Consider the following 22,786-nt stretch of genomic DNA (forward strand, 5'->3'; position numbering starts at 1 on the left):
TTATTCAGCTGCATGTATACAATAAATTTCTTCAGATGTGAGGTCAAAGAAATTCAAAACTATTCCTCATCCTCCCACAGACTTTCTCTCACTGTTAAGGTGCCTACTCATGGTCCTAGGGGATCCAGGTACATGATTATTTGAAGTTTACATCCCATTTAGACAGTGGTTAAACAGTCTTTTGGCACGGCAGCCTTCATTGCTCAATTGTTTCAGTTTAGGAGTTGGGAAGTCATATTGAGGTTGCACAGGATGATGAGACCTCTTCTGGAATACAGTGTGCGGATTCTGTCACACAATTACAGGAGGCACATTATGAAGCTGGCGAGTGTTAAGAAGAGGTTTACCAGGATGTTGCCTGGTATGGAAGCTTTGATTTATAAAGAAAGGTTAGATAGACTTTGACTTTTCTCGCTGGTGCTTAGGAGTTTGAGAGGCGGCCTGTTAGAAGTTCATAAAATAATGAGACATGCAGATAGTATGAATTGAGGTTGTCATTTCCCAAGGATGGGAGATTTCAAGACTAGGGGATGTTTTTAAGTTGCGAGGAGATAATTTAATAAAAAAGGTATGTGAGGCAGAACTTTGCAATGACTGTGAATAAAACAATGGCAAGTTGCAGCAGAGAAACAGGTGGCAAAGAAACAGGTGATAGTGAAGCAGCATGTGAGGGCTAATGTGTTTCGTTTGCCAGTGACATTCACCGTTTCACAAAGTGGAGAACATTGAAGTGCAGCAGCGACGGTGATTATTTTGCTGGATATTCACCTTGCAAATGGTTTTTCCGCCAGTATCCCTGATTATATCACAATCGACAGGATGAAAGCTACAGCAAGATGTGTGGAGCCAGTGGTGTAATTGATACGGCATCTGAATTTGAATTGGAAGTTTGGAATATTGTATCCTCTCTCACTCGAGTGAAGTTGACAGTTTTTCTACCCTTGCAAATTGACACACGCTCCCGAAGAGGAATGTCTGCCCAGCGCTGTTTTTGTCAGGTTCCCAGCACCTGAAGTGAATGGATTGCTGGGTTTTGTAAATTGAAAATTGAAATTGAAAGGTAAATGAGTAACATGAGTGTGGGGCTACTTCAGCTCATTGTATATTTCATATCCCACCTCATGGCAACAGTACATATTGTCAGGAGAAACTCCTTGTGTTCCACATAAAGCTGCCTTTTGTCGGGAAACCTTGTGTACAGCGGGAGAAGCGGGTAGAACAGTGTGTGTGTAATATCACAAAGACTGACACTGAACCACACATGAAACAGTAAAGTTGACAAGTAAAGTTGTAAACTTGCTCGCCCAGTTGGCTTGTTTTCGTTCAGACATTTTGTCACCATGCGAGGTAACGTCATGAGTGAGACTTCCAAAGAAGCGATGTTGTTCTCCTCCACTTGGAATTTATACTGCCCGGCCTGTTCCGGCAACTTCTGTCATTTCACATTCTGTTTGAATGGGTTGCATATGGGGTCCAATTCTCTCTGTTTGCCGACTACATTATGGATTGAGAACCATGCCTCTAGGAATTCCCATGTGTGTCTGTGTTTGGACTGCACTACTGCAGTTATGTTGTCCCAGTTAAACTGATGGCCTTCACTCTCCGGGTGTACTGATATTAGGGAAAGTTTGTCATGTCATTTTGCTGCCAGCTGATGTTCACGCATACTGATGGCTAGTTTCCTTCCTGTCTGTCTGATATAATGTTTGTGGCAATCGTTGCACGGTATTTTGTAAACAATGTCAGCGCTGTATGTTGTGGGTATGGTGTCTTTAATCCTTGAGAATGTTTGTCGTAGCATGGCTTTGGGCTTGTGTGCTACCGTAACTCCTAGTGGTCATAGGAGTTGTCAGTTCTGATATGTTCTTGATGTGTGGCAGTGTGTCCAGTGTGTTAGGGCATAATGTGTCCTCTTCGTGTTGCTGTTTAGTCAGTACCTGCGGATGAAATTGCAGGGATAGCCATTCAAAGCGAAGATTTTGTATTGGTGTTCTTCCTCTTTCTGCATAGTTCTTGGTCATTGCAATGAGTGGTGGCCCGTTTAAATAGTGTCCCGACACAGCTTAGTTTGTGCACCACTGACCAGAGTTAGTTGCCAAATTAAAAGTATCCGAGCCCCTCGAGGCACTGACCCGAGTTGTGATGTGCAAAGGACAACAGACGAAGGAGGATCCTTGTGTGATTGATCCAGTATGATCTGTATGCCAGGGTAACAGTGACGGCTGGTCTTCAGCACCCACATTGAACCTGGCTCCACTTGGCCTCCAGTCACCTCTCACAAACTACCATTGCCCTTCACCTTTCCTGATCTCCCCTCTGTTCTTGTTTTAAACTGATTGCACATCAGGCAGTTTCAGCTGGCATTGCTGATGTGGAACTGTAACATGGAGTGAATCGATTTTGACTGATAATGACATAATTCTGCTTCTCAAGATCAGTCAATATTTCAGATTTATTACTTTAAATGATAACCATGAACAGGCTACGACAGTGAAGGCACTGAATCGTAATCTCTGGACCAGCAGGAAAGATCAGTTTATGGCACTCAGGACACTGTCTGATTCGGCCTTGCATTCTCCCAACCTTCTGCACATGATGCCCCTCTGCTCTGTTTCGGTTTTGTTACGTCTTGATATATAATAGTCTCCAGTTATCTATTCTTTTGCCATTTCCAATACATGAGACCCTCTTTCCATGTCTTGTGCCTGGCCCCACAGCTCAGTGGTCAGAGCACTGGTCTCAGAAACAAGTGGTTGTGAGTTCGAGCCTGTGGTAGTGTTTGTACACCCCCTGCTTCAATGGTCAAAAAGAGCCCTTTAAAAATTATCTGAAATTATAACAGTATCATTTCCTCCACAAGTCGGAAATGTGTGTGAAATTCCACATTGCTGTTTGTCCTTCCACTTGAGGAGGAGCATTTGGAATGGCAGGAAGCAGCTGACATCAGTGATGTTTGGCTGGAAGTACAAGGTGAAGCAGGAAAACTGTAGGTGAGCAATGGGGGAGGAGCACAAACCCAGGGCATCCATCAAATACTTCCATTTGTTGCTGTGAATAGGTTCTAGTTTTGGAGTCTGGAATGGGACAATAGAGCCAAGTGAATGAAGTTCTGCTTTCTGGGGGTTGCTCTCTCCGAAAGCCTCTGGCACTCTTGGTGGAAGGTGTCCTTGTTAGTTTCGTTCTGTGGGTGAAAATGAGGTTCACTTCCCCGAGGGGGCATGGACACAGTCTTCCCACCTCAAACTTCAGTTTTGCTTGTTGGTTCCTCAAAGTGTTGACCCAGAAACCCGCACAGCACACACTTCATTGGGGAGACAATGGCCTGAGGTTGTTATCACTGGACACTTCATCCAGAGACCCAGATAGTACTTTGGCGACTTGTGTTTGAATCCCGTTGCAGCAGACGGCGGAATTTGAATTCAATACAAACCTGGAATTAAGCGTCTAATGATGAGCATGAATCCGTTATCCTTTAAGGGAAGTAAATTGGCATTCTTGCTTACATGTAACTCCTGACCCACAGCAATGTGGTTGACTCTTAACTGCTCTCTGGACATTCAGGAATTGGTAATAAATGTTACCCTAGCCAGTGATGCCCTCATCCCGTGAATGAATTTAAAAAGTACGTCAGGAATTCCTCCTGTATGCAATGATAACTGATTTGCTTTGCCCAATCTTTATGCAGACTGAAGTCACCTGACTCTTGAAGTCAGTGACCTTTCATCATAGTTAGAGCTCTCCCTTTCTGCTGGTGTCTTCAATTTCCTTTTTAGTGCCTTCTGCTAAAATTACCACGCGAGTTGACTGGGGTGTATATACATCGACCGCTGTCAATTTCTGTCCCTTGATGTTTCTAAACTGTACCCAGACTCCATTTCACCAGAACTAATATCCATTGTCATTACATATTAATTTTATTCCGTAACCAGCAATGCTGACCTACCTCCTCCTTCTTGTCAGTCCTTCCAAGAAACTGAATACCCCTGGAGCCCAGCTTCAGACATTGTAGATATTTTGGTTTCTGATTTACCAAAACATCCTGGATTCTGGAAAAGTCTGAGTTCAGTAGAAATTAGCAGTTGTAACACTGCTATGTAAGAAAGAAGGAGGAGCAAAAATAAGGCATAAAGCCAGTTAACATGACTTCAATCAGTTGGGAAAGTGCTTAATAATGTCCCTTCATTAAGTATGTTTCAGCAATGCTTTTAAAACAAAAATCGTATCATCTGATTAAATCAACGTGGTCAATCCAGAAGAAGACATTCCATGATGGAGACAGGGCAGTTGCAGGTAAGTTCAAGGTCACCCTGGGGCCAGGCATGTTTGACAATTTCATTCCTTTTTCAGAGTCAAACAAGTGAGGTCGCAAAGAGGAAACCAACAGCTGCATAACACTTGGATTCCCAAGAGGCATTTTGTAGGGTGTCACACTGGTGGCTAATAGATAAGATAAGGGCTCTGGAACTGAAGGTAATGTATGAGCATGAATAGAGAGTTGGTGAACATGCAGGACATAACAGTAAGTGTTGTTGTGACTGTGATGAGAGGAGTGCAAAGGATTCGAAGGTGAATATAAAGGTTAAATTAACTTCAGGGATGTTTTTCATGGACTTTCAGGACAGATGAGACCATCCATCCTCTTGACAGCTGACCAGCCAGTCTGGCCACCAAATAAATTAATACACGTATTGGTCACATGTGGGCAGGCCTCCTGGTGCCTTCACCTCCATGGGCAATATACCAGGAAGGCTGTTAAGGGAAGATGGTGAAGATGGGAAACTGCATCCATGACATGATGCCCACGTTTACAAACAAGCCCTCCCCACATGACAACCGCGTACATGGAGATGAAGTGGAAAACAGCAGGTAACTGCTCGAACAGGTTTTGTGTTCTTTCTCAGGAAGGTTTTCTTTAAAAAAGAATAAGCCAGTGACGTCACAATGGTTTGCCTGTGATGTCACAAACACAAACAAGAATAAACAATAACTGCTGTGTGTCTTCACTTCATGTTGAGACAACGTGAGGTGAACATTGCAAACTTGTAGCTCTGCAGTTTCAAGTGCGAATCGCTTATTTCTTTTCTCTCCCTCATCAGTGTAATTAGAACTAACACTAATTGAAGCGGAGGGAAAGGAGCAATACCTTCGTGGTATCACTCTTGGTTGTGAGAAGAGTTTTGAGGTAATTTGAATTCAATATATACTGGACACTATTTGTAAAGAAATTGGATTTTAGTACGAATTTCAAAGACGGGAAAACTGGAAAAATGATGTGAATTTGGGGTAACCCGATTGAATTAATGCATGTATGTTGTGGGTCGTAATGGTTCCAGTACTTGCCAAAACCAAAATTATATTGGCCACATTTTTGTGTCCGCTCTTTGATGGAGCAAAATGTTTCTTCTGGTCTTTGCTGAAGGTGATATTAGCAGGAAAAATGTTCATCTCGGATGACCACAAGATCCCATTATCACAACAATTCGCAAAAAAAACAAGAATGGAATTCTCCCGTATAAATCATCTACTATTTATCCCTCAGTGAATGTTGTTTCAATGGAAAAGCTAATCATTACCAATTGTTATTCATGAAAACGTGCTTTCTGCACATTAACCAGTGCCTTTCCTACATTACAGCAGCCAAAAAATAGTATTTAGATGAAAAAGGCCCTTTGGGAAATCATTCCAGAGTTCAAGGTGTTGGATTAGAGCAAAGCTTTGTTGAGTTTCATTTTGAACTGAAGTATCTGAAGGGTGATGTCCTGGCTGCTCAGTTGACAAGTTAAAATGTTAAATTGTTGAAGGAAGACCAAGTAGACAGTGAAGGCGCAAATGAATATTTGACATATGTAATGAGGCTGAAGTCAGCATATTTTTTGGTCTAGTATTTAAGTGTGATCGTACTCTTTCTCTTTTCATGTTGAATTTGGTTTTTACTTTTATGGTGTTTTCATTTGTCTTTTAGGTTTGACGATACTTCACCTTTCTCATTCCTCAGACTCCAACCCACTTTGATTCTGAAAGGTATGAGTTATCATTAATTTTTCACAAAGCACAAGCTTCAATCCAGTTCCTTGTCTCCCTGTGTTCAGTCAGGCATCGACTCACTTATTCCTGGCACTGTGAGGCTGCAGTGCTAATCACTGAGCCACCGTGCCTCCCATATCCGACGAGATTAAAACAGCAGCGGTCCATGACACCTGTGAAAAGTAGTAGTTGTCAGCCTTGCATCAATGACAGCAGCCTGACCCTGGAGTCAGACAGTTCTCAGTGTAATATCTTTGAGCACAATGAGGACTGATGTGGCAGCCCCCTTTTGCGACCTTGACAGACTGAGCAATAGGTGACCCGACATCTAACTGATATCTCTACAGTTTCCCAGCTGTTTTCTCCCCACTCCCCACACCGGGTTCGGTCTCCCACTGGGCTGACTGTGTCCCACTCACTGGACTGCAGAGGTGTGGACTCTGAGAAGCTGACTGCCTCGGGTGTCCATCTGGCAGAGCCCATTACCCTGTATTAATGCCAGAGACTGCTCTTGGTGAACCTATCCTGCATGAAGGCAGCCTCCCTTGCTTTGACTCTGGGTTACTCCCTTTAGATTCTGAGACAGTGCTTCCAGGGTGTGTAGAGTGATTTTTATTCATAATTGATGTGAAAGCTTTGTTGATTTTTATTTTGAGTGGCCTAAAAAGTCTGAATCCTGACGTCCGTGTTGGCTCAGTTAGGATTTTAAAGTTGTGTTTTCTGAGCAAGAGCAACATGATATCAGAAGAGCAAACAGATCATGGACACATGTAACTACACTGAAGTCAGCATTTTATCTTTTTTGGTCCAGTATTTAATTTTTTTATGGCAGTCTTTCTCTTTACATGTTGAATTTGGTTTTGTCTCTCATGATGTTTTCATTTATCTTATAGATTTGACTGTTGTTTCCGGTCAGTCAGCTTGCCGAAGCAGTCAGATTTCCGTCATACTACTCAGAATAAAAATGGTATGTACTATCCTTGCTTTTTCACACACAACAAATTCCAATCCCCTGATTACTTATTCTTCATATTCCTATATACCATCCAACACTCACTCACTCGCACATTCTTCCACGATGTGCAAGATGTTTTATATATTTGGTCACAGATTTGTCCCGTTTCATTTTGAGGGAGCTGAAATGTTTGAAGGCTGATGCTCTCATCTGCTCACTTGGCCTTTTAAAGTTTCAATTGTTCTAAGGAAGAGCAAGGTGATATTGAAAGAGTAAATAAACATTTGTGTTGACCATGAGGGTTTGTCCTTATCAACTTCTCCCCATGCCTGACATGCAGGTTAAACAACCACCAGCTGTCTCTCTCTCTCTCTCTTGCTCATGTGGGCACAGCCCTATGATGTGGTGTGGTAATGGTGACTTTTTTTTCGAAGGTGGGTCACTTTGGAACAGACAAGCTGGGTTTTTTTGTGATAATTACTGACTGTTTATGTCAGGAAATATCTATTGCTGCACTTTTCAAATCCGAGCTACGTCCGATGGGTGTGAAATCTGGCGACAGACGTTTTTCCAAAAAATGTTGTCCATTGGAGGTTCTGAAGTTGGAGTCTGTTGGGTTCATTCAGAACTTCAAGACTGCCATTTATGTTATGCTAGTGTTTTCACAGTAAATGGATAAATGGAGTTAAGAGAGAAATGCATCATGATGTGATACAATGGAGCAAGCTCAAGAGACCTTATTCCTATGAATTCAAAAAATATAGTTTAAGTTCTGAGATATTCAGCAAGCAAACTGTAAGACAAATGGAGTAACAAAAGTATGCTGTGTACTAGGATAGAGATCTGTTCAAACTTTTCTAATTGGTATTAATTAAGTAAGCGACATGTGCAAATTCTTCTTTTCAATTTAAGACTGAGATAGAATAGTCACCCAATTTACATTCATGATGAACATAGAGCAACGATATAATCATGAAGAGGAATTGTGTCCCTTGATGTAGTGTAGTGGGGGTGGTGAAAATAACTGTCATGTTTTTCATAAATTTTTGACAATCATCATGACTAGAACTAACTTATAGCCACAAACTGGAGTGTGTTAATAGGGGTTAAGAGTGGGCATTAGATGGTGTTTCAATCACTGGCCACTTTCCACTGCTCTGCCACATGCTGTGCCTGGCAACCTTCAGTGAACAAAGTCCAAATTTGAACCAGATTTGCAAACCAATTCCTGAATTCGAAACAAGAAAAGAACATGTCATCTGTCAGGCAAGCTAGTGTGTTGTGGCATTTTGACTACGAGAGGGAAATAAAACAATGTTCATGCGGAACTCTACTTAATATTTGAAACCTGAATGTGCACACTTCAATTGATTCTCTCCGCTGCATAATTAACTTCAACTCTTCCATTCTGCTTTTATTGACATATTAATATCTGCTTGAGAGATTTCCTCCATGCCTGTTGATTGCTTACTGACTGCATGTGTACAATATACTGAGAAAACACACCAGTTTTGATTTATCGCCGCAAAAACTGTGCGTTGAGGGACCGTGATTTACTGCGCTCGATTGTATTTTTTTTTCCTTTTTGCTGGCATTGTGAAAACTTAGAACACTGGAGGGCACATCCTTCCATAGATATCCTGCCCTTTCTTCTGTTACACCGTGCAATGAATGGGAAGGAAAGGAGCGGGAAGAATGATTATGTAGTAAATTTGAGTAGGGGAGCTGATAGCCTTTTACCACAACAGCAGAACAGGTGGAAGGAATGAGTAGAAGGGTGAGAGAGAAAGGAACAGAGATTTCACCATTAAAAATGTCGAAGGCAATGTATTGACAGCTGGTAGCCTTTATTTTAGTAATGTATTGCAAACATTCAATAGTTTTGCTCTTTTAATATTTAAACATGGACATTACATAATTTCTCTTACTGAGATTGTCATCATGGTCATAAAACATCAATTTATTTTTAATGTTATTTGTCTTACTGGATCAAAATATGATGACACATAAACAATTTGAGCTTCAAAATCTCCCCTTCCCCTACCGCATCCCAATACCAGCCCACCTTGTCCCCGCCTCCCTAACCTGTTCTTCCTCTCACCTATCCCCTCCTCCCACCCCAAGCAACACACCCATTTCCTTCTGTCTAACCTCATCCCACCCACTTGACCTATTCGACCTCCCCAACCTGACTTATCCCCTCCCTACCTCCCCACCTACAATCACCTCTACTGGCTCCATTCCTGCCTCGAAACTTGTCTGTCTCCTCTCCACCTATATTCTCCTCTACCCATCTTCGATCCGCCTCTCCCTCTCTGACCATTTATTTCAGAACCCTCTCCCTCTCCCCCTTTTTTGATGGATGGTCGAGGCCCGAAACGTCAGCTTTTGTGCTCCAAAGATGCTGCCTGGCCTGCTGTGTTCATCCAGCTCCACACTTTGTTATCTTTGTTTTGAGGTTATGCTTTTCTTCAGTCATGCTTTTTTATACTTGTGTGGGGTAAAGTTCTTAAAACGGCAACTTCATTTAATTGAAACACATTTTGTACAATTTTCTATTACTTGGAACAATCTTGGAAATACATTTCCTGTGAATACAGACGATTCATAATTCTGACAGAACCGGTCAGCTACTCTGGCAAAGTTGAAAGGTTCACATTGGATTTCAAATTTCAAATCAGGCTCCTTCAAGAGTGCTCCAATTGCTTCCTTTGCTGACATGCTCCACCCTGACCCCTGCCCAATTCCAAAGGTATATTCATCTGCTGACATGAAGGAAACTGAATTTGATATAGGGGTGCTTGATGTGATTTGAACTATGAAGTTCTTTGTGAGAGTTCGTAATTTCTTTTGCACACTCCACAGTATCAAGTATGATAACCCTTAGGCAGCACATTGGAAGAGACCTTGCATGGCATGAGTTGTGGAACAAAAAAAAACAGAGGTTTCCTTTTTCTTCAGTTTCTCCCTCCTTCTATTTTCCGCCAAGTCAGCAAACATTTTACACCTCTCTGCTTTCCTTCCAGTTATGTAAGCTGGCTTTCAAGAGTAATTAGATTCCTCAAAACAATATTGTTCAGAAATGTGAAGTCAGTGATATTGTTAGCAGAGAATTCAAACAGGATTGAAGCCAGACTGTCATGTTTCCTGTTGTTTGCTGTGGCCTCGAGCTGTAGACAGAAGTTGCTGCACATAATTCCACATTTTCTCTGTTGTGGAAACTTTCTGGCCCGTCTGATGACGGATTAAAGTAGAAATTGAGAAATAGTGGGTAGTCAGCTGAAGGGATTAAATATTAAATGTTTATTCACTTAAAATGATGGTTTAATATTCTTGAGATCGATACAAAATAACTCCAAGGCTCAAATTTCTGTTTTGTATGAATCTAGCTGGCCATGTTTCTGTGATGTTTTGACTTTAACTTTGTGTTTTTTTTAATGGTTCAAGCAATACATGAAGTGACCAGCTGCTTTATCATTGGATTGAACATATTGTATCTCCTCGTCAATGGTATTCCCCTCCAACCCTTCAATGCTCATATCTTTGCACTTCTAATTCCGGCCACTTTGATCTTGCCTGCATGCTTGATCTTCTTTATTCTGTCATTGGTGTGTTCAGCTACCCAGTTCTGGGACACTGTTCCAAAACATCTCCTCTTTGTCCTCAAAACCAATCTTTCTGACCAAGCTTTTGGTGACCTGCCCTAGTTTTAGCTTCATGAATCTTGGAGCGATTTTTAAATGATTATGTAAATGTGAAGCATTTTGAAATAATTCTACCATGTCAGAGATCTATGCAAATAAACGGTGTTCCTGCATCACATTTACTTTTTAAATTTGTATTCTCTGTAGGCATCAGGAGATGAGCTTCCATCCCATCTCGCTGTCGATACCTCCAACGTTCAAATTCTTAACTCTGAGACCTCAAAAAGACTCGTCGAAAATTTTGTAATCGCTCTCATGAACAAGGAGCGTTTCTACATCCGCACATTCTTTTCGACATACAAAGCATATACCACTGCTGAAAGTGTGTTGTACATCCTCCTGGACAAGTGAGCATAAATCTTATGAGCATCTCCTTTGTTTAATGGTAATGATAGAAAAGTATGTTCTGTCGAGTAATTTTTGTTATTAATCCTTCTGGCAATGAATCGCTGAAACTAGCCGGATGGAAACAAACTCTCAGTAAACTGAGAATCTCCATCCAACCCTCAGTAAGGGAGACTATTTTTTGTTCATTGAAGACACGAACTTGCCTGCACCCCAATCCCTTGGACGTTAAGCTCTGCAAATTTGGGCTTTAACTTTCATCCAGTTTCATCAGAAAAGTTCACATTTTTTAAAGTATTCTGGAGGATTTTATCCTCCACACAGATGGTTTTATCCTACACCTTCTGCCTAAAAGGTCCAGATTCAAATTCTATCTCCTATGTCATGTGTCATAATAAGTTTGAATAACTTGATTAAAAGTAATTAGACTTGAAGTCCTTCATAAAGAGAGACTGCAGTGGGACTGATGAGCTTGTTTGTTCACAACAAGGCAAAGCAGTCCTTCAGCTCTCCTGTTTTGTGCCCCCATCGCTTTCCAATATCCCTGATCCCAAACGGTGGCACAAATCATGTTTAAGCACCCGGCTAGTGATTTGGGACAGAAGTGAATAAAACATACTCACAAAACATAATGCTGAGACAGGTGCCAATGTATTTTTGATTATTTTTTCGCAATAATGAAGCGATCGAGAACCAGTACAATACAACGATTAAAAAGTGTGGTGAATGTATTAGGACAATGTCTAGACCTTGGTATTAAAGATAAACAGTGACGTTGACTTCCTTCAATGCTTTTTATGTAGTTTGGAGCTTCCTACAACTATGTTTGGAATGTTTAAGTTTCTGCATGTAGTGAATGGAAAAATGTTATTTTAATTGAAAGAAGCCTATCAATTGTCTGTAATAACAAAGTGTGGAGCTGGATGAACACAGCAGGCTAAGCAGCATCTTAGGAGCACACACGCTGACGTGTCAGGCCAAGACCCAGGTTTTGTGCTCCGAAGATGCTGCTTGGCCTGCTGTGTTCATCCAGCTCCACACTTTGTTAATTCGATTCTCCAGCATCTGCAGTTCCCATTATCTCTGATCAATTGTCTGTAAGTCTGTGTTGGGCATAACAATCAAAGTTTGGAAGCTGAGTTCAGGGTGAGGAACCTTCATTGCAAAACTGAAATGTTGGTCAAATGAATGTCTGCTTCCAACTGAAATAAGCAGGAATACCGCAATTCTGTAATAATGGGTGAAATGTTTTTCAAATGACATCAGTGATGGTTTCTCTTGTCACCTCAGTTTTTATACATTAGTTTTTTTGCATGTTGGGTGAGCATTGAACAGTTTATGTACTTCACAAATGGTTTTTTGGGGTAACTTATCAAAACTCAGTTCGGGGTCAAAGCAATTCTCACCACTGCTGACATTCAATTGATGTACCTCTGACATTAGAGGGATATCCCTGGGTAGGAAAAGTTTCCCAAATGTGCTATGTTTATAAAATTTGAGAAAATCAGCAAATAACCAGAGATGATTAGATTTTTCTTCAAAGCAGTAAGCTAATGACCTGGCTTTCATGAACCCAATGGGTTGCAGAAATTGATCCAGCTGGACCTTTCAAAAGTGAATTTGGGTTTCTCTTTTTGCCTGTTGCCAAAATATTCTCTTTCTTTGCCCAACTAAATAAATGTTCCAGCAGAATAACCCCAGCAATAAGCTTCTGACTTTTTAAAAAAAGATGACCCATACTTGCCGTAGAATTTGAAACATCACAGCTCACTCATGTGTCTCACGTTATCTCTCAGAGGTGAGATAGTGGACAACCATTCTTTGCAGGTTGTTACTTTCTTATTTGCTTTTGTGTTAGGCCGGTGGTCATCTTAGATGATGGTATTCTTTTCAAGGTAAAGCGAAAATTTCATAAAACCAAGGAATCTCAGTAAACTGTGGTTTGTTGAAATTTGAGGAGTTTGGTTCTGATTAAACTCTCAGGTAGCTGTGGTTAAGACAATCATCTGTTATATTTACTGTCTCCTCCTTTCACAATGTAGCTGTTTATTACTTTGGCTGCTTAGATCTCTAACTTGTCCATTGTCTTTTGGTGAAAGTCTCCATCTGCAGGGAGATTCTTGGAGATTTTAAAAAGTCAACAACAAAATGGCTTCCACGCCATTCAAAAGTTCAAATCCGTTTTACCAATTGGGCAGATTTTGTGTTTAAGATTAGTGTTTGAGCCAACCATTTTAATTCGGCTAAAAGATCATCATAATTCAACGGATGTTTATAGTCTCCGTTCACCTTACACGCACCCTACATTTCAAAATTTTCCTTTATCCGTGGTGAAAGGGAGAAACAGTGTGACTGGATGCTACAGTTATTTTGGTGTTCTGTAATTAGATCCAGGGAATTCATCCCTTTTAACGTGAGTGTTCTCATTTACTGAGGTTTTTATTTGAGACAGAGAATTAACTTGAGTTCAAAATGGTTAGGATCGTATAGTATGAGTATAATTTAAAAAATCTGTTCCTGCCCAAGTTTTCCAAGTGTTGACGATCAGTCCATGACTTCTGAAGGAATGAATTTATGACTGACAGATTTGGTGACGTGACAAAGATGCGCTAAAAAATTAACCTTAGAGGACTTCAGAATACTGCAGAGAAATATAGGTTTAGCAAGTAGTCAACGATCTGACAAATAGAGTTGTATATGGGTAAATTTGAAGTCCATTTTGGCAGAAAGAACAACAGTTTTGTTTTTATTGAGGGAGATTGCATTGCTCTGAGATACAGTGGAACCTGGGTATCCTCGTGCCTGAATCACAAAATGATCGTGTACAGACACGTTAAGTAATTTGGAAAGCAATTAAATGTTTTCATTTTATCATGAGGGAATTTAAGCACAAAATTAGGAATCACTGGTGAGCCCATATCTTGAATGATTTTCTCTGTATTGGTAAGTGTATTTCAAGGATGGAAGTAAATATATTAGACGCAGTTCAGAGCAGGTTTACCAGAATAACACCGAGACTAAGTGACTTGTCTTACAAGGAAAATTTGCACAGGCAAGGCTTGCATCAGTTGGTGTTTGGGGAAGGAAGAGGCAACGTGTTTGAAACAAAAAAAAACTGATGATTTGGATAGGGTAGACATGGAGACAATGTTTCCTCCTGTAGAAGAGACTAGAATGAAGGGTGAGTGTCTAAAGGGCAGTGGTTGTCAATTTAAAACAGTGATTTTTTTAAATCTCTCACAATGTAGGTATTCTTTGGAGTTTTCTTCCAGAAAAGATGGTAAAAGCAGAGCTCTGGAATATTGTAAATGCAAAGATAAACAGATACTTGTTGAGGGAGACGAGGTGAAAGGTCATTAGGAGAGGCAGGAATGTAGATTTGAAGTTACGATCAGATGAGACAGAACCACATTGAATGCTTTACTCTTCCCTGCTTGTATGGGAAGTGGCAGGTATGCTGTAAAATGCCAAATTGGAGTTTCAATGCAAAGTATAAACAAACTCGGTAATCAAGGCTTCAAATGCCGAACTCCTGAACCTTCAGATGTTTTTCAGTGGCTGAATGCAAATTGTAGATTCAAGCTTGTTTAAAATCACTTCGTTTGTGCTGTCTGACCAATTGCAGATATGGAAGCTTTGACCCCTCAGAGGCAGAAGAGATTCCAGTAATCGATTCAGTGAGCACAAAGTAAGATTTAATCTTATGTGTGACTTAATTAAGTTTCATCCAAAATACAACAATGTTAAAAATCTGCTGGCACTTCCTGCAAGATCTGTGGAGGGCCTTCCTCCCACAGCAATGCAGCAAACACTAGGCAGCAGCAGTCACATTAACAAAGTTAATAAAATGTGAGGCTGGATGAACACAGCAGGCCAAGCAGATGAAGGGTCTAGGCCCGAAACGTCAGCTTTTGTGCTCCTGAGATGCTGCTTGGCCTGCTGTGTTCATCCAGCCTCACATTTTATTATCTTGGAATTCTCCAGCATCTGCAGTTCCCATTATCTCTGATACTACATTAACAAAGTTGCTTGATTGCATCAAAAATCTACACAGATTTTGTTTGTTTTAAAAGAAAAGTTGTATCAACAGAAAAGATCCAAAAGTGTTCAGTGAAAAATTGCTCATCCATTCACTATTCAGATCTCCATTTGTCACCAAACATTTAGATAGCTGAACACTGAATTAAGGATACAACATGTCGAAGAATTGAGGTTCCTACCTCCTCCCCTCCCCTCAGTCTGCCTGTGATGTCTTTCAAATCTCCTGTGAAGGTTTTGAAGAAAAACCTACTCGCAGTACATCTGGAGGGTGATCTATTTTATAAAAACAGTTGACCAAGAATGAAATAGAGGCAGAGCTGCAATCTTTTCTTTGCTGTCATTATGGTTGGTATTGCTGAGCTTATACAAAAGAGATCTGCAGGCCAATGTCCACTGTAGGAGTTGAGGAGCTCCAATATTTGCCAGAGAGACAGACATGTGCACCTCTCAGCTGGTGACTTAATTCATGCCCAGTGTGTCGTTAAGCCGGCTACTTTGCCCACCGCTGACAATACAGTATAATGGTGGAGAAGAGACTTCAGCTTTCCTCCTGAACTCCCCTCCACTTTACCAATAATGTCATGTCTCAGGCCAAGGCCAGTTGACTTGGGACATTCAGCCCTGTATGTACAGACAGTATCTGAAGTTCTTCTATATTTGGGCCAGGAGCTCTTTGTTTGAGATATTTTTAGACTTTGCAACAAATATAAAATGTTGAAGAAATGAATCTGTTACATCCTTCTGTCTCTCTCTCTCTCTCTTTACTACCACACTCCAGTCTCACGGTCTTATCCTGTAAACTACCGTTGAGGGTTTCGGGGAGACCAATCATCATATTCTGTAGTTGCGTCTTGACCCGTTGTTAGAAAATTAGCTCTCAATGGCACGAAATGCCGACTCAATGTCTTTCAGGTGTATGGAGATAATTTTCTTGTGGATGTGGATGTTTGCTCAAATTTACTTGATAACACTTTTAGGACCATTTGCAGATCACCTGAAAGTGCAGACTACAAGGAAACCATGCACTCTAAAATCTGTCATGAAAGAGTAAATTTGAATACAATATGTGGTTAAGGTTTGCTTTATTCAGAGTACAACGAATACAAAGGAAACTACCGATGAGCTAAGAATTACTGGGTACAAGTGTTTGTTTAAAATGACATTCTTCACAACTAATTTCAGCAGCGGGAACAATGATAACATTCCGAGCTGTGAGGAGCTTGAAAATGCAATTCCTCTAGAGACAGTTGCAGAGATCAAAAAGTAAGTATTGATCCAATGTGTGAGGAAATGATGCTTTAATCAGAATACAACTATGTGAAGGGCAACCGCTGGAGGCCGCCATTTTCAGGAACATTATTTAGAGACTTTCTCCTGAAACTTAGCAGCATCTGTGGAGAGAAAGCAGAGTGGGCATTTTGAGTTGAGGTTCCCCTGTTCAGAACTTCGCATCTCTGAAGACGTGTCGCTTGGCTCAACTTGAACTCTGTTTTCCGTCTGTAGATGCTGCAAAACCTGTTGAGTTTCTCCAGCAATGTCTGCTTTTGTTTCAGCTTGTCGGCTTCTGTAGTTTGTTCTTGTACATAAAAGAAACAGTTGGCTGTTGTTCTAATATTTGCTCTGTTCTTAGTGTTGTAAAAAGAAATTTTAGATGGAAGATTGTGGTTCATGCTGCAGGCCTTCTGCTGGAACCGCAACCTGGAGGCCTTGGCCGATTCCAGCGGTGACCAATAAAGAGATCATCGCCGGGTTACTCACCAGTTGACGGTTTGGCTCAGTTTTGACAGCTGCTAGTCCAGTGAAAGGGATGACAGATCAGCACCTTTCTCAGCCCTACTGTTAATGCTGATTGTCACTGAGGTTGTGTAAGTGGGCGCCATCAGGGAAATGAGGGAGGCAGTCCTTAGATGTCAGGGAGAGCCCAGGTGAAAAAGAGAACTGGCCCATGTCACATAGCTTTGCAATGTGTAGGTGGTAAACTCCCTCCCTGCCATTTTCCTAATCCTCCCACCTCCAATTTAATTGTCAGCGAATGACTGGCCATGTATTAACACACAGTCTTTAATGGAATATTTCTTTTCCAAACATTGGACTGTGCACTGCCGGTAAATATACTGAAAAACTTGACTCTCTAACTCTGTTTCCAGTGTTATTACATGTCCCACCTCCCCGCATCGCCCAAAAAAATCCAGACCATTGTGCTTTGAGAACTTGTGTGAAAGTTGAAATTCCTTCTTCCTTGCAACTCCCCCAGCTTCTCTTCCAGACTCAACTCCTGTCACTTGCAAACCACCTGTTAGAGCTTGGAAGGGAAAAACAAATCTCGATCTATTGTAGTTACATACATCAGAAATGTTGCCTGTTTAACAAATCCAGTTGAATAGGACTTGAAAACTTGAGAGGGCTTGTCATCTGAAGAGTGGTTGAGGGTTTTGGTTCAGTTTAGGATGGAGTTTAGAAGGATGGGAGGGAATTTCATTGGCACTTACAGAATACTGAGAGGCCTGGAAGGATTGTACATGGAACAGAGAAGATGTTTCCACTAGGAGGAGAGATTAGGACATGCGGGCACAGTCGCGGAGTGAAGAGGCCAACCTTTAGAACTAAGGTAAGAAAGAATTTCTTCAGTCAGGGAGTGGTTAATCTGAGGAAAACATTGCAGGAAGCCGATGTCATTAGGACTATTTAAGATAGAGAGAGAGATGGGTTCTTGATTAATAAGGGGATCAAGGGTTTCAGAAGAAGGCTGGCGATTGGGCTTCAGAAACATCACAGCCAGAATTGAATGGCAAAGCAGACTGAGGAGGTTGAATGAGCTAATTCTCCCCCTATATCTTATGGTCTTATGGATTTGACACTAAATATTTCATTGGTCCTTTTGTGATGAAGCCACTTCTGGGTGCAAGTACTTGTTTAAAATGTCTTCAATTTTTGCCTTACATAGTCAGGAAGGCAAATGCAATGTTGACATTTATTGTGAAAAGACATGAATCTAAAAACAGGGCTGTACCTCTGAGGCTTCATAAGGCTCTGGTCTGGCCATACTTGGAGTACTGCGTGCAGAGTTGTGTCCCATATCTCAGGAAGGATGTAATGTCCCTGGAACGGGTTCAGAGGAGGTTCACGAGAATTGTCCAGGGAACGGAAACCTTAAAATATGAGGAACGGTTGATGATTCTGAGACTATACTCATTGGAGTTTAGAAGGATGAGGGGTGATCTAATTGAAACTTTCAGAACACTGAATGGCCTGGACAGAATGTTTGTTGGGAAGATGCTTCCATTGGTAGGAGAGATGAGGCCCCGAGGGCACAGCCTTAGAATGAAGACAAGACCTTTTAAATTGGAGATTTGCAGAAACTTCTTCAGCCAGAGAGTTTTGAATCTGTGAAATTCACTGCCACAGAATGCTGTGGAGGCCAGGAAATTTAAAACTGAGACAGATAGGTGCCTGATTATCACGGGGATTAAGGGTTATGGGGAGAATGCAGGAGAATGGGGTTGAGGAACTTATCAGCCATGACTAAATGGCAGAACAGACTCAATGGGCCGAATGGCCTAATTTCTGCACCTATGTCTTACGGTTTTGTGGTCTTAAATAATTGCAGGTCTAAAACCTTTGACAGCCCAAACTCTGAGAAAGATGAAGAACCAAGTTCACCAAAAGAGACAGCAACAATTTCAAAGTAAGTTTCATCCTTCTGTGCTTCATTCGTAATACATACCATGAAAAGAAATTGCTGTGAATATAGTAGCTCTTGAAAGATTATATCGCCATTCGAGACAATAAAAATCACATTAAACAAACAGCTTTAATCCCTCTGAGGCCATTGCCAGTAATTAAATCAATGACACATTTCAGCCTTTGATCGATAGAAAACATTCAAAAATGTTCAGTGAAAATTTGATTGGCCCTCAACATCCAGACCTTGGTGGTCTAACTTGCAACAATGCTAAACTGCGAAACCTCCCACCTCCCCTCAAATGCACCAGCCGATGTAACTGGAGTGACCTACATATTTTCTCTGAAAATTTGGAAAGCAAACCATCTAGTGTAGTCATTCATCTGGACTTTGACCAAATGAGGACTTGAAATTCTGAGCATTTTGGGCTTCAAAATTTATTTTCAATGTTTACAAGTCATTTGTAGATGAAAATCCTTTCCTTAATTTGTGCTTAATGAGCACTTGCAGCTGCAGATATTTTGGCCGTATAGATTGTCGGGTGGGTGGGAATCAAAGTTTGCCAGGCATCTGTGTAACCATGAGGAAGCAAGTTTGATCAGAAATACTTTTTGATGTGTTTTAATTCTGCAACATTTGGAATGCAGCAGCGTGAAAAGGGAATGATGGAGAATCATTGATTTCAAAACTTTTTGTGCAATGTAATGAATGCCACTCGAGACTATGGCAGTCACATTAAAGTGTCTGCTGGACTGCTTTCCTAGAAAATTCATGGTAGAGACATTTGCCTTAAATGATAGCATCACCATTGAAGCATCCAAAACACTGAGATGGGAAATTGTTTTCAGATCAATATTGAGGTTATATTTCTGGACAATGTGGCTCTGGTAAAAATACTAAAGAAATTAGTTCATCTCCTCTACCCCACCTCAGCACTTCTCTGTGTTCCTCCTTCCTGCTCAACTGCACCCTCCCTACAAACTTCCTCCAAGTTCATTGAAGTGTCCTCCAAACTTCTGTTGCATTTGAAGAAATATTTCTACAATTAAGAATGTGACCTGCTCCCCATGTCCGAGCCTTGGTATTTCTCCCATACAATATTGCCATTGAATAATTTGGATTTTGAATTATCTAAGTTGGCCATCTGCCATTTGTATCCATGGAGTCAGGCAGAGACCTGGAATTAATCCTGAGTTTATTCTGTCCAAATCTTTAACTAAACTCAGAACTATTAAAGGAGCAGGAAAGAAAAATGAAAAAAATTAATTTTTCAGCAAAACAGCCAATGGTGACTAATCTGACCTTAAGCTTCAGTGAATTTGAGCAATGACAAATTCCTACATCAGTGCTCCGAATCAAACTATGAGTTACAAGCTGTGCTTGTGAGGGTTGAATTGTCAATAGTCTGTAAAGAGCTTGAATTTCTTTGTCAGAGATGAGGAAGTTAAACTTAAATCCTCTCTTTTGGGATGTTTATTGTCTGTCCCAGTGCAGAGGTTCTTTATTTGACATCTTTACACCTCATCTCCCCACTGGCTCCCCCTCACAGCCAAAAATCCCAATGTTGATAAGAGTGCCAGAAATTAAAATTGTGATCATATGCACAATTAAAATGATTTATTTGGTGTTTTGTGACCAGTTGCAGCTGTGAAATTGTTGACATGTCACACTGTGTAGTGGGTGGAAACCTACGTTTGTCAGAAACTGAAGGAGTAATTGACAAGTAAATTTGATGTGACGACAGATTAAACCTGTTGTTCAGTATTTGGGATCTAATACTGTGAAAGGAAACTGTTGGGATTTGCTGTAAAATTATGTCAGGGTTGCCTCAGGAAGATACCCCAATTGGCAGTGCAGTGAGCACCAATCTAGACAATAGCAATCACATGAAGCAACTGCTTCACTGCTTCTGCAATGTTTGGCTTATTTTGGGAGGTGAGATAATGTTGAATTAGCATAAGGCTTTCAAAGCTTTTCAATGGTAGACTGAATTTTGCTTGTCTTTCAGTATCAAGTTCTTGCACAGCGCAGGAACGGCTTTCAACAAGGGTGAAATCCTGAAGAAATGGTTTTCTCTCCTTATCGCCCTGCTCTGTCTCTTCCAACCCCCACCCCAGCACTGCCTCAGTATGAAGACCTGTGGGCATCCTGTGGAAGTCAAAACAATCCATCTCTCAAGACTGTCATTTTTTTGTGTTGAATTGGGTTGGATTTAATTCTGGACGAGTTTGCCTGTTCTAAATGACTTAATTTGTCCTCTTTGATCAATTGCAGTTCTGGAAACGTTGGCAGTGCAAATGGTGAGGAAAATGGAAGTTGTGGTTCTTCAGGATCCAGCGAAATAATTGCTGAGTAAGTTTAATTGCATGCATGACAAAGTGAATCATTATTCAGAATATGACAAAGCAGTAGGAAATAGCTGGGGAGCTAGCAGTTTGTGCAGTGTTGTACAGCCATCGAATGGTAATAGCCCAGAGACAATGATTTGATAATGTTTGTCCCAGCTCTCAAAGAGGGACTTGCTGATATTCAGTCCTAAATCCCTTTACTGTGTAACACTGCGAAACGTCTCCTTTCGAAAATTGTAGCTCACTTTTGAAGACCCCATTTGAAGCTGCATCCACCACACTATTAGGTAGAGCTTTCCAGTTCCTAAATAGGCTATTTAATAAAAAATCCTTGTCACCATTGGTTCTTCTTGCTGATCATCTTAAATCAGTATCCTTTTCTTCTTAAGCCTTCTGTCACAAGGAACCGATTGTTCTTATCCATTCTAACCAAATCCCTCATGATTTTGAACACTTTTAAAACCACTTTTTAGTCTTCTCCAAGAGCAGCCCGAGCTTCTTCAGCCTCTCCACAGGGCTGTCTAGTTTGTCATCTCTGGTAATATTTTTTGTGAATGTTTTGTGCACCCTCTCAAATCCCTTCCTGAAGTGTGGTTGGTAAATACCAGAGTTGAGGGCAAATCAGGAGTATTTTTAAATAAACATTTGTCAGAACTTATTTGTTTTTCATACAATGCTCCAATTTTTAAAGTTCAGAATCCTGATGATATCTTCAACCTGCACTACCACTTCTATAATTTGTGCGCACACACACACTATATATCGAATATCAGACATGGATCATTTCAGGAAGCACCATATCATAAGATATTTATTTTGGCTCCAGAAGAGAGGAAGGAACAATCCAGAATAATTTTGATTTGGAGGAGGTCCAACTTCAAAAGGAGCAAGAAGGTGTTTGCAGCAAGTAAGTTTGAACACAAGTTCAGGCAAAACTGCAATGGAACAGCAGTCTGTCTTACAGCAGGAGGTTGCTTAGTGACAGTCTCAGAGTGTTCCCACAAGCAGGAGAGAGTAGCAAATGGTACAAATGATGAGGATTATTGATGACCCCAATGTGTACAGAGTTAGATATAGGTACTTCAGAAGGGAAGTGTAGAAGGAAAGGAGACTGGCAAACATTTTCAGGTGCCTTGCAGCATTCAGTCATCTCTTGCTAAATGTGGATTTGCATGTGTAAGAGATTTAAAGTTCCCACAAAAAAATGTGCCATATTAATGTAGTCAGAATGATTTCACGGGCAATACACAACTGTTCTAATTTTCAAAATGAAAAGAAAAGAGTTGTGGAAATCCCAGTGTGTGACGTTCATTCTGCTTCCCCGACATTTACATTAGATTTTATTTTCTCGAAGATGAACTTCTAACTATTTTGAGCCCCCCCATTTCCTGCAGGAATCCTTGACAACATCCTGTGATGAACTTGTTTCTTTACAACAAGGCAAAGCAGTCCTTCGGTTCTCCTGTTTTGTGCCCCTATCCCCTTCCAATATCCCTGATCCCAAATGGTGGCACAAATCATGATTAAGCACCCCGCTAGTGGTTTGGGACAGAAGTGAATAAAACATACTCACAAAACATCATCCAGAAACAGGTGGCCACGTATTGCTGATTAATTTTTCGCATAATGAAGTGATTTTGATCCAGTAGAACACAAAGTTTAAAAAATGCGGTGAATGAGTTAGGGT

At 40.9% G+C, this 22,786-nt stretch overlaps 1 long non-coding RNA gene across 1 annotated transcript; it reads left to right on the plus strand.

Moving 5' to 3' along the window:
* Positions 1 to 5,945: 5,945 nt before the first annotated feature.
* On the plus strand, positions 5,946 to 11,195 carry LOC132210147 (uncharacterized). The gene is made up of 3 exons (XR_009446371.1): positions 5,946 to 6,021; positions 6,918 to 6,991; positions 10,831 to 11,195. It is a non-coding gene; the product is annotated as an uncharacterized LOC132210147 (long non-coding RNA).
* Positions 11,196 to 22,786: the final 11,591 nt, after the last annotated feature.

This window comes from Stegostoma tigrinum, chromosome 11, assembly GCF_030684315.1.
Source record: "Stegostoma tigrinum isolate sSteTig4 chromosome 11, sSteTig4.hap1, whole genome shotgun sequence".
Lineage (NCBI taxonomy): Eukaryota > Metazoa > Chordata > Chondrichthyes > Orectolobiformes > Stegostomatidae > Stegostoma > Stegostoma tigrinum.